Genomic DNA, 13,049 nt, shown 5'->3' with positions numbered 1-13,049 from the left:
AACAAAAGAACACCACTAGCATATAGAGCTGCTTTTTCCTCTAATGGAAAAGCACTTTGATGGCAAAAAAAAAGCATTTTCTAGTAAGTGTCTTATAAGTGCTGAAGGAGGCTATGTAACAAAAGCAAAAAGCATGGATGACAAGGGACATAAGGGGGGTTGGTCATTGAAAGAGTTGCAAAATTTGAATTAGTAAAAGTTTAATTGATTAGTACATTTGTAGGCAAGAATTGTGTTTCTTTTTTACTGAATAATATTCTGTGTTGCTCACCAACAATAGCCAACAAATCAAAAAGAGAGTTAATGATGATACATAAATTATGCATATAAATATTTAGCCCTTCTATCTAATGACTGGTGGATGGTAGTATCACTCTTACCCACTCAAGAGCCTCGAGGCTGTCATCCCAGGAGCTGCTTGGCCTTTTGATTAGCATAATGCAACACACAAACCTGTTGCTTTTCAAGCGTGGCCAGCTACCCATACTTTTGTTCATGATAAGTGTTGCCATTACCCTAAAGGGGCAAAATCCCTAGTTGTGAAATAGTAATACTAAGTACATAACTTCAAATTGTTATGTATCCTTAACATTATAATAAACATTAACGCAATTGGTTTCTTATGAAATAGAAATGTGTCAGTTATTTTCCCCCATGATTTGTAATGTACACTTTTCAACATCAATAATAATCATAATACATAAGGCTGGGTTCACACCTAGGCAGTGGCGTAACCAGAGTTATGGGCGCCCGGGGCAGAACATTTTTGTTCGCCCCCCCATATTATATAAACATCCACTAGAACTGTACCCCCCACACCCACACATATATATCAGCTAAGGAACTACAAGTCCAAGCATGCCATCATTGTCCCCCTTGTTGCGTAGGCCGTTTTGTATCGCGTTCGGACGGGCGGAAATACGGCAAGGTGTGAACCAGACTGTAATAGATTCGGCGTCTTGCGTTCCACTCTGGAGCGCAGCGCCGACGTGTTCCATAGTGAGGCACGCGGCTTGCGTTCCACAATGGAACGCAACGGCCGTCTGACGCCGGCAGACCCGTCCAATCAAGTGGGCCCTATTTATACAGGGGAGGAGCATAGCAGCGGCGTTCCACTAAACGAGTGTGCGCCCTGCTAGCTCCTCTGAGACGAACCTAGGATATTACCAACAGACGGAGGGAACTTCTCCCCTACAGCCTTGTTCTCGGGACTACCCGTGGAGGGTTCTTTTCTTCAAAATACCGCAAGTACCCCTTGTCAGTGTGCTCTGACATTAAAGACTGCTACCATTAGTTTACCAGCTGCATGTACTGATTGCCATATTACTGCTATTAGGAAAAACCTGCTTTGCCATCAACTGCTGTGTATACTGTGCTCATAACGCGGATGTCAACCCCATACTGGTATCCCATGTACTGCTTCATGTGACGTGTGCTGCATTACTACCGTTACCAATTGCACTTGTATGAGCTCAAGGAACACTTCCGTACTAAATAAAATTTCAGTTTAGAACCGGTGATAAATGATGCTGGTAGCTTCAAAACTCTCCGTTTTATGATTGAGAGTGGCACTGAAGCTCCGACTGATTTCACCCATTACAAAATTCAATCAACTAGGAGACGTGCTCCAGTTTATGCTTCCCGACTCTGCAGTTGAGATCCTGACAGAGCAATTAGGCGCATTACACAGACCCATTAAATACAATGGGATTTAGATGTTTGAGCGTTTTGTAGAGCGTTCGTCGAGCGTTGAACGCGCTACAAAACTTTCAGGTGTGAACCAGGCCTAAAACACCAATGACTGTTTCCACTGCATGTACAAATTATAATAGTCTCTATCATTTATGTTTGGATCGGAAGAATTCTTCAACGCGACCATATTGTTAAAGAAGACTGACAAACCCATATCTAAAATGGAAATGAATAAAAGCAAAAGCATCCTAGTAATGTGTGGGGTTGTTTGAGTCCTGAGCAATCTTACAGGGACTATTAGACTATTAGATACTTGTGGTCATTGTAGAAAATGTTCACATTTACATTGAGTCATAGGCACACTAGCAGTGTGTTGTACAGTGCTATAGGGAGAGGTTTCAGAGTGATTCCAAGGAGAGTTAGATGCTGGTCTATGCCTATATTTACATGTGTTGTGGAAATTTTATTAGGATGTGTTTTTAGTGTATTGTAATATTTTGTCATCATGTCTTTCCGTGTCAGGGTTTGCTGCGTCACGCCCAATTGGAGCGTGACCCGGTTTAAATCCCCACTAAGAGTAAACCATTGGAGTAGATATCTTATGCGTGGCGGAGCAGTGTCTTCTTGGCGAATGTATGGACGCCGGCTAGGGCCCCCGTGCAAAGCATGGATTTATTGGCTTGCGTGGATGCATTTGTTTTGAACGCAGTATATGAAAGGAACGTGCGTTTGTTGTATCTAGTGCGCCTGATCAACCACTGGAGATAATATGACGTTGTCCCTGTAAATAAGCACGCATGAGAATCATAGTAACGTAATTGGGCATTGATCACTGAGCAATGCTGGATAAGGTTCTCTCCAGTGGTAATTGGAGATGATATGTTGATATGTAGTGAGGAAGTGATGTTGGTTGTTGACATCACTTCCTGGTTTGCTGGTTGTAGACATCACTTCCTGTCTGACATCACTTCCTGTCGGACAGCTATAAAAATAAACAAATACCTGTGCTGAGGCTCTAAGAATGGAACTAGCAAGAAAGCAACACCTGTCTCCTGTGTCCTAACTCTAGATGACTCTAAAGGGGTACTTCCAGTCCTTGCACAAAAGAGCGTAATACAACTGTGCTTTTAAGCACGGGGGGAAATTCTTTGTGTTTGACATACTTTGGCGCAGTTTAGTGCGGCATGGATTTGTGCGTTAAAACCAAGCGAATTTCCATAACACATGCAGTCACAGACACACTAACAGTGTATTGCACATTAGTATAGCACGTTAGGGAGAGATGCTGGTGGTCATTGATGAAAACATTCATATTTATATTGAGTAACAGACATATTGGGGGCAGTTTAATATAGAATTTTTGACACTTTTCTGGTGCTAGTGCTGTTTTGGAAAGTCGCCGACACGTGTAACAAATTCAAGTAGTTCTTGTAACGGACAGACATAAATTGTTTGTTTCCAAATGTGGCATTTCTGCCATATGAGACTCACATTATGGGAATTATGAGTGCACCAGACAGGTGAATGGTTTTGGGGGGAAACATGGAACAGCCAGTTTGGATTATTCTACACAGTGGCTATTATTCTGCTCTGAAATAATTGATCACAGGAGATGTTTGGATATACACTTTATCTTACTTCCGTTGGCATAAACATGAATGCATCTATAATTCAATCTTGCTGATGGAGGAACATCTAAAAGCAAAACACAGGGGCGTCATGCCTGCATTCAATATCTCACTGCCCAGTAATGTGCAGTATATGGCCAGCTTTAGCCTGTTGGGAAAAAAACCGATGATTTGGCGGATATTTTATACATGCACATTTAACTCCCATCTAATGTTTATGGCCATCTTAGACTGGAGTGTGACTGTCCGGAGTAATGATTTAGGAGTCCCAAAAAAAATTACAATTTTAATTCACTTATGCCCAATTGATCACAGTGTACGCGGCAAAAACTCTCAAGGAGATTTTACGCATTATCCTTGCTAAAAGCCAACAAATTATCAACCATCAGAAGGTTGTGTTCATCCCCTTATCATTCAGTTTACTGTTGGACTATTCTATTAGGAGAGTTAATCCTGATTAGCTGCAGAGGTGATGGGGTTGATATTCCCATATCATTAAAGAACATTGCTCATTACCAGACTCTGATAGTAATGACTATATCTTCATGCACTAACACATTATCTTAGACAATCTCTATCTAATTTCTGCTGTGCTGATTACTAATTTATGAATTTCCTCTTAACAAAGTTGACAAGATGAGAAATATTTAAGCAAATGCTATTTTTATACGGAGTCTTGTTTAAAATTTAGATGAACTTGAAACAAATATTTTAAAGTTGCTCTCTATTTTATGCAATGAAAACTATTTTGGAAACATATCTATAAGACGGAAACAGTAATTAGCAAAAGACCAAGGGAAAGGGAATCTGTAGTGAGGAATTATGGAGGATGCCATTGTAGACCTCTCTTTCATAAAATATTAGTTCTATCACTGTCATCCTGATCCAGTGGCTTCAGTATTTTCTAAGTCCCTCACTAAGAACAAGCATGCAGATTAGGAGGTCTGACTTCACTCTCCTAATCTTTTTTTTTTTTCATTTTTATTCCAGAGGAGTGTATCAAAGTACTGAAGCCAGAGGCAGCAAGTCAACTAGCATTTTCAGGTGGTCTGTAGTGACAGCCCCCCCTATTTCTCACATTACTGGTTTCATTGGATCATAACACAATGCTGTAATATGTGAAAATATACTGCAGTCAAATATTTTGTGTCTGTTGAAACCTTGCTGAAGTCCTGAATATGTAAAACAGCTACCTTGGAGAATCTAAAACCAACAATAATTAGTTGTTAATTTGAAAGATGCAAAGGATTGTACCCATGGTATCCCTATTACTAGGTCTATGTTCTGTGTGCAGCAGCTCACACATTTAATATACGCACAACACCCTCCAGTGGCTAAAGGGGAAAGCACAGCCGAGTTATTTTAAATGGCTGGCAAGGTACTTTACCTGTCCTATATTTTTTGTATGGCAAAGAACTGCCAGCTATTATGAAGAAAGTATAACCACACAGGGGTATCGGGCTTTTAATTCTTTGTATCTGAGGGACTGTTAGCCCCAATCACATGAGGCCTTAGGCAGCAGCTGGGGATTCTTAGTATCTGAGGGACTGTTAGCCCCAATCACAAGAGGCCTTAGGCAGCAGCTGGGGATTCTTAGTATCTGAGGGATTGTTAGCCCCAATCACATGGGGCCTTAGCCTGCGGCTGGGGATTCTTAGTATTTGAGGGACTGTTCGCCCCAATCACATTGGGGCCTTAGGCCGTGGCTGGGAATTTTTTGTATCTGAGGGACTGTTAGCCCCAATCACATGGGGCTTTAGGCTGCGGCTGGGGATTCCCGTAGCAAAAAGCCACGGATTCTTGCAGCAGGAGTTCCAGGTGTGTCTGTACAAATGCGACCACTGTGCCCATTATGAATGACGGGGTAACAGTGGCCACATCTGCCTGTAGTTGTCCACATGTAATCTTACATGCGGTTCAGGAAAGATGATTGTCCTTGGACTCGGGAATCCCCAGCCACAACTTAAAGCCGGTGTGAATGGGGTCTTAGAGTCAAGTCATATGGACGCCTAAAATTTTAAAGTATATGTAAACCAAATCACTAAAATCTCACACAAGCTTTAACATGTTAATGTATTTTCAAAAGTCTCCATGAAAACAATTGTTCTGCCACCTCCATTTATAGAGTGACAATGTTAGCTCCTGTCTCTTAATTGTTCTCTGATGTCGTTTCTATCTTTCTGTATATTCCCTTCACACACATACCTGGACAGGACCTGAAGCAGGAGGGTGCTGTAGCAATTGCCAGCAAGTTGACTGGCATCAGCAGAGATAAGAACAGTAAGTAAGTACAGTAAGTTGCCAGCACACCATGGATCCATAATCAATAGTCAAAATGTTTATGTAAAATGATCACAACACAAAAAGTGCAGGTAGGTCACACAGGAACGCTTTGTCATGCCTGATGAAGAGGTCCTGTGTGGCCTAAAAGCATTGCTAATAAAGTGTCTGCAGAACTGAAATAATAATTAAAAAAAAGAATGAAAAAAGTGAAAATTATTTTATAAAAGAAAAAACAAAACATTACAATAGTTTAATATACAACAATTTCGCGAACTAAATGTCACCCAGTAAGGATTTATATCCTGTGTAATTTTTTTAATGTTTTTATTTCAATAATTTTATTCTGGGTACCAATTAGATAAAGGCAGTTTCACACTCATGTAACAGGGAAAGTGATCTTCATTCATTTAAATGCTGAGAGACAAATAACCTGTGTGTCTAATTGAATTTGTAATGATTTAGGTGGAAAAATGGCCAGAGGAATCTGAGGCCATAAGAACGTGTTTTCTCATTCATAGGCAAAGCATAAGCATATCACCTTTATTTAATACTGACTTTAATTCATGCAAAAGCTGTTCCCTGATTCTGCACTCCTAATCTCATTACTTGAACCAGTGTCTCTGTAATTAATACAAGCAATAATTAAAACATGAGAAGCTATTTTGGTTGGTGTAATTGTAAAGGTTATCTGTTTTTAGAAATTGTGCAGATAACAGACTCCTAATATGCCTCTTGCCGCTTTCACTTCTTGTGCATTCAGAGTATATTTAAGATATAAATGATTTCTTAATTTCTGCTAAACGGTTTGCCCCATTCATTACTGTCATCCATCCAAGTTATCTTGCCTGAACTCTATCATAACATGCTACCTTCTTTTCCTTTAATTTTCACATTGATTTATGTGCCATCCATATATTTAGCTCATTTTATAATTGACCAAAATAAATATAAACGCAATCACAAATGTGTATAGCAATAAGTGCATTAATATACTGTATTTGCAATATACTGTATTTCTGTTGATTAATGGTCAATTCATCAACTAGAACATATTGAAGGGTGCAGCTATCTACACAGAGGAAAAACTATGGAGAGAGGTAGGAACAAAATACCAGACACAGATGAAACAAATAATGTGAATCTTGCTTGTTATATGGGATCTCTCTATAGGTGCCCATACACTGCACGATTATCGTACGCGATCGGTTTTTCGTACGATAATCGATCAGTGTGAACGGAGACGTGCGACCGTTTCTACTGTACGGTCGCACGTCTTCTGTCGAACCAGCATGTTCGAAAACCAGCCGGGAATCGTACGATTCTCGGCTGGTTAGAACGGTGCTCGGAAGACAAATGCCGAACGGGCCGGTGTGCGCACGCGCACACTGCCCGTTCAGCATTGCGGTCATCGGAAGCCCGCCCCTCGTTTTTTTTTTTTTTTACTTTAAGACTGCTAATTATTATGGGAGAGCGGGACCTGATGTATTAAGCAAAATCCACTCTTACATTTGTATAATGATGTATGTTTAGTTAAAGTAAACCTGTGGGCAGGCTATGGACATTCAAATATTCATATATTCTTAACAAGTGGTACATAAGCTTTACCACAAACCTTCACTGACCTCTGTAGCTATAGATACTGTGGTGCAAATAATTCTCCAATCCTAAATATATGGATATCCATAGCCTGACTAAATGTCTACTCTAACAAGATTAAAGATTTGCTCCCTTGTTTAGCATTATTTACTTGTATCTGACCCCTGAGCTTCAGCTGAAGAGAAAAAGAAGGTGGCCACCTACAGTCTGACCACACGCACTACACAGATAGAAGCTGGGAGACACTGCGTCCGATCAGGCAGTTCACTTCAAGTGCCCTTTTACCCCCTGACCAGAGAGTCAGACACATACAAATTGTGTTAAGTGTGGTAAGTAAAAAGGCAAATATAAATACTTACTAAACAAAAGCACACTCGTGACTGGTTCTCTTTGAAAGAAACTTGTCACGAGCGAAATATGTAAGCTGACATTGCTGACCTCCCCTTCAAAAAAATGCTGGTTTCTGGCTGCTATCCTGATACTCTGGTTTCATAGCAACTATGACGTCCAATCTGCATACTTGTGCCTTGGAAAGCATTGAAGCCAAAGGATCGGCAACCAGGCAACTTGCATTCTCAAAGAAAAGTCAACATTGGCAGTCTTCCTATTCCTCTGATGAAACATTTTCTTTAACATGCATCTTTGGTGGTCATTAAGGAAATCCTATCATGCTAGGCTGTTGTTGATACCCTATGCTCAGTGTCATACTGACCCTCTTGCTTCAATATTTCAGAGACCCGACACAAGCCTTCTAACTTTTTTAATTCACTATACGTATATATTATACCAAACCAGGTAATGTATTATTAATGACCCAGGGTATTATATGGTAATTAAAGACTGCTCCTTAAGGATGTTGGAGATTATATGGAAGTGTTTACAAGGGCTCTAACATGCTGTTCAACTTGGATTTGTAAGAAACGACTTCATGTTTGGCATTTGTTTAATGTTAATGGTGGCACAACAGGGAGGATGCTTTTAAAGCCTTTCATTTACAAACCACAGAGTGAGGAGAATAAAAGCTTGTTATAAGACATTATTAGCCTCTAAGCCCTTGTTTTTTGCACAGTGTGGTTGTAATAGCAAGAATTAAATCTGGTGGTGGAATTTGGCAAACCGAATACATGAGTAATCTCTTGATATTCAAGAGAATCAGAAAATAGTGAAAATAAATGTGATGTCTGAGCCAAACATCACTGACTACTTATGAATGTGCTTTTTAAAGGTAAAGGCCATGACTAAGCATGCTGTTTGTTATAGCAGAAGCTCAAAGAAATGGATTATGGAATTAAATGACAAAAAACAACTAATTCTATTGTTAATATCTAAAATATGTTTGACTTCCTTTCATACTTGTTTATTATATGCACTTATCACTTGTCGCTTATTATAATGTTGAAGCTGGACTTCAGAGAAACAGTTAATACACATACATACAGTATATGAGAGAATTGTAAGTCTGTCTATCCGTCTCTGAGATTTACACAGCCCTGCCACGCAGCTCAATCATGCCTGGCAGGAAAGCGGACCTGATATTTCTGTGCTGTATTTTAAATAGTATTAAACGCGTATTTTTTACAATAATCAATCCAGACCAAACAAATATACAGTACATTGCCCAGCAAAGTATTTCTGATTATGTTTCTGAACAGCCGGCTCCAAGTCTCTCAATTCATCTTCCCTGAACTTCATCTCCAGTATAAGGTCACAAGCAACAGTACAATCTCCAGCAGCTACCCATGTACTAGCTTGGAGAAGGGAGGATACCAAGTCAAATTCAAGAACTTATGCTACTTGTATTTAAACAAAAAAAAGATGTTTTAATGAATACAGAGCTACATTCATCTGTCTTTTATATCTGACTGGAATTCAGCGTAAAAACAATACCTGTACTGAAAAAAATGTATTGCTCTCTTGACACGTTCCCTTCCAAATCAAGACTGAAATCCAAAGGCCCCATTCCCATCTGTTTTGTACTACGCTCTAGAACCCATATGAAGTATATCCAAAACAAATACATTACTATTTATAAAAGGGAACCTGTACTGAAGACGTTTGGAGGGTGCCAATGATGACCTCGACTTCTTTAAATACCAGTTCCCTGTGTGCCATGCTGATTCAATAACTTTAGTTTTTCAGTTGTCTCAGAAACAAGTGTGAAAATCAGGCATTTCTGGGTTTTGGGTCAGTTAATTGCTAGAATTTAAAGGCATATCATTAGTATTTCCAATGGGGCATTGACAATGACAGCCTTCTTATCTCTCTCAATACAGGTTTCCCTAAGGAATCCCAAGTTAAGGAGAACTATGGGGCGAGTGATTTTCACTCAGCCTCATAATCTGAGCCGACCTGTGACAATGAAACTGTCACAGGTCGGCTCAGTAGATCGAGAAGTGAGCGAACACATACCGTCGCTCGCTCACTTCTCGATCTATCCCTGCAGAGAGCCGTGTCACTCACGGCTCCCTGCAGGGATTTCGCCCCTGTCCGATCCTCCAGCGCTGACTGGCGGAACGGACGGGGGAGGGCACAGCCTTTGGATAGGCCGAGCCAGCTGTCACTCTCGCAGCTGGGTGGATCTTGACAGCAATGTCGGGATCCGTTCCGGCTGCGGCGTCTCAGTACTGAGCTTTGGGTGACGGAAAAACGCTAGTTTGTGTTCTCCCGTGACCCTTAGGAGAACTATGGGGAAAAGCCCCGACCCCATAGTTCTACTTTAACTTCAGATAATCCATAAGGTGTTCCTTTTTCCTCCTTACCTGGGCATCACTTCTTAGATTGAAATGAGTGAGTGCAGCCATTTTTTGCTGCCCTCTAGCTTACAGCTAGACTAATTCTGAGCCAGTGAAACAGATTAGAATGTGGGGGTATTCTGAGTGAGGACATTCTGGAGTACCCCACCTATTATTCTTCATGCACTTCAAATCCCAGGGTTCTAGAGCAGAAAGCTACAGTCTCTGCATCCATTTAATAGACACGCCTTAGGGAGTATCTCATCAAAAAGTTATTTAACAGGAGAGGCCTAAAACTGACATCTTAGTAAACACTTGAGAAAATCAGTGGGCCAATCACAAAAGCAGGAAATAGCATGCCTGGGGGTGTACAGAACTTCTCCAGGTTATTTTATTAAATTTTAGAAAATGGTAGCGTTCCAGAATGAGGAAGGTCATTTTTAATCACGTTCAATGACAAAATGTTTTGTGTAGCAATTTTATGTGCTACATTAATTTTGTTAACGAAAGTGGATGTTTCCTTTAAGCATGTGGTATGCAACAGGATACAATCATTGCTGGGATGGATAAATATAAAGTAAAGGGAAGAGATGTATTACCATTCATTGATAAAATGCTGTCCCAAGCGCTCTTCAGCACTGGCCATATGTCTAAAAGCCATGTGAGTGAAGTTGAAAAGTAAGGTCAGGAGTGCAGTTTGGCTGATCTTCCATTCAGCAGTGATCACATGAACAGGTGCCTATGCCTTCACGCACTGAAAAGTGCCTAGAGGTGTATTTTCTCTAAGGGCTAGTTCACACCAGATACAGTTGTGATGCAGTCCATTCAGTTTGGCAGCTGCAGCAAAAATCACGTCACAATGCTTTCCAAAAGGGATTTCTGGTGCTCTGTTCACACCAGTGCAGTCAGTTTCGATGCAGCCAGAACAAATCCTGCTTGCCACATTTTAGCTGCACCTGATCGCAACCGGACACATCAAAACGCATGCAAACGCACTGCACTGCACCTGAAAACCCATATCAAGCTGAAATAATTTGTTAAAATTGCGGTAAAAACACATTGCACTGCAGCTGCGCAGACGCACGCATTTATGGTGTGAACTAGCCCTAAAGCCAGTTGTACACTGAGTGAATTTTGACAGGTTCTTAACTGGCTGAAATTCTGTGACCCTGTCTTCTGGCTCCCGCCCGACATCCTTTGATTGATAAATCGAAGGAACTGCCCATAAAATTCTGGTATTTTGACAGCTGTATATCCAACAATGTATTTTACCCTTTTTATTACTCAGAAAGATTGTAGATGTTATATGTCAGCTTCTCTCAAACAAGATGCCTTCTGGCTTTGTTAGGGGTGCCTTTACATTTTCGCTGTCTAGGATAAGGGTTTGGCAATGATTTTGTGGGGGGGACCCCATGTCTTTTTTCACATTTTAGACTGGGGAGCCATAAGATTTTGCTTACTGTTAGCATACTGTCATTGCTGCTGGGTTGCGGAAGATATTCTCTGTTCCCAAACTTTCTAGTTATAGGGGAGGGTACTGACGGCAGAGGAGCAATTGGCTCCTTCTGCCATCAGTTGGGAAGAGAGAAGGGAAGCCACGCGCCTATGGACGCACACAGCTACTTGCTGGCAGAGCAGGTAATGTGCACACATGGGTGTCTTCTCTGCAGCCAGCTAGCTGATGGAGACACCAGCAGCAGACGGGGGGAGGGGGGGCAGTTTTGGGATCAGCTAGAGAACGAGGAAAGAAAAAAATTTTAAGATTAAGGATAAGAATTTAATATAAGTATGACCCTTCGAAACATAAAATGAAATAAACCGGAAGGTTTAATATCACATTAACGGCTAAGTATAGGTCCACTTTAAATGCGCCACCCCTAGTGTAGATAATTTTGTTGCTGGGCCTGCTAAAATTGGACTGTGTTCTCTGGAGAAAAATAAATGATTTGGTGCTTCAGTCAGAAGCCATTTCTTTCAACATTTCCTATTCAGTACTTCCTAACTTCTTTTTTTACAATATATTGTTCCCTGAAATGAAACTGGTTTATTTTTAGCACTTTTTCGTCTCACTACAACTGGCAGAGCTAAAGCCGCATCCACAATTCATATATCATAGTCCCAGCTGGGAAACCATCCTGTTGTGTTTACTCTCTTATTTCTTTACAATTCAAGGTTCGCTGCCTTCCACTGCAAGAGCTGTAGGAATAGGTGACAGAATAAATATCTAAAGCAAACACCTTAACAAAAACATTCTTTATTCATTATTGACGGCTGACACAGGGAATCTGTAACACTGCTCTCCTGATTTCTGGAGATTCTAGTTAAATTACTTTGAGCTTTGCAAACCCTTTTTACACAAAAGACATGCACTGCTTATGATTACACAGGATTGCCAATATGTAAAATGGCCGTGCTTAGCATAAGTCCAATCTTTCTCCACGAAAGCAATGTATCACCGATAAATGGTCACGGAATCATCAGGAGCCTTCCGAATGAGACCTTATATGATTCACTTGATTTTCTTTCTGCCAAACAAATTAGTCACGATTCACTTTGCAGCTCATCCTGAGTACAAACCGCTCTGCCAACAGAATATTGTGTATTTTGCTGCTGAAATCTTCTTCTTTTACTGGAGTAAACACGGCTAGGCTACAATGTCATAGCCCTGGCCATATCGGTTGTCTTCAACGATGATAGATGTTGGTGGATCAGTCTCAATATCAACGATGATGTACCGAACTTCGTACACTCTCCTTACAGGACTCTACAAAATAGAGACAGATGGTGAGTAATTATAAAATAAGATGCAAAGCTTCTAAAACCTCCAGTCCACAAAGGCAGCCAAACTAAAGTGCAATAGCTGCAAAATGATCTTTGCTTAAAGTACATCCTAGTCATAATAAAAATGTTGAACCCCCATTCCAGTCAAACTTTTATTTTATTTCATTAAGAGTGGAGAAGTTCTTTAAAGCTTAATGGGATCTCTCTGTATTAACCCTAATGTGTCTGAGTTGAATGGGATTTAGGAGACCTGCTATTATTAGATGAGACATCAAGATATTCAATTGGATAAAGTGTCAAAGAGTTGCGAAACTTCAGGAAAATGACCATTTGCCTC

Source organism: Nanorana parkeri, unplaced genomic scaffold (genome assembly GCF_000935625.1).
Source record: "Nanorana parkeri isolate BGI_ZX_2015 unplaced genomic scaffold, ASM93562v1 scaffold972, whole genome shotgun sequence".
Lineage (NCBI taxonomy): Eukaryota > Metazoa > Chordata > Amphibia > Anura > Dicroglossidae > Nanorana > Nanorana parkeri.
The sequence above is the reverse complement of the archived record's forward strand: the minus strand, read 5'-3'. Positions refer to the sequence as shown.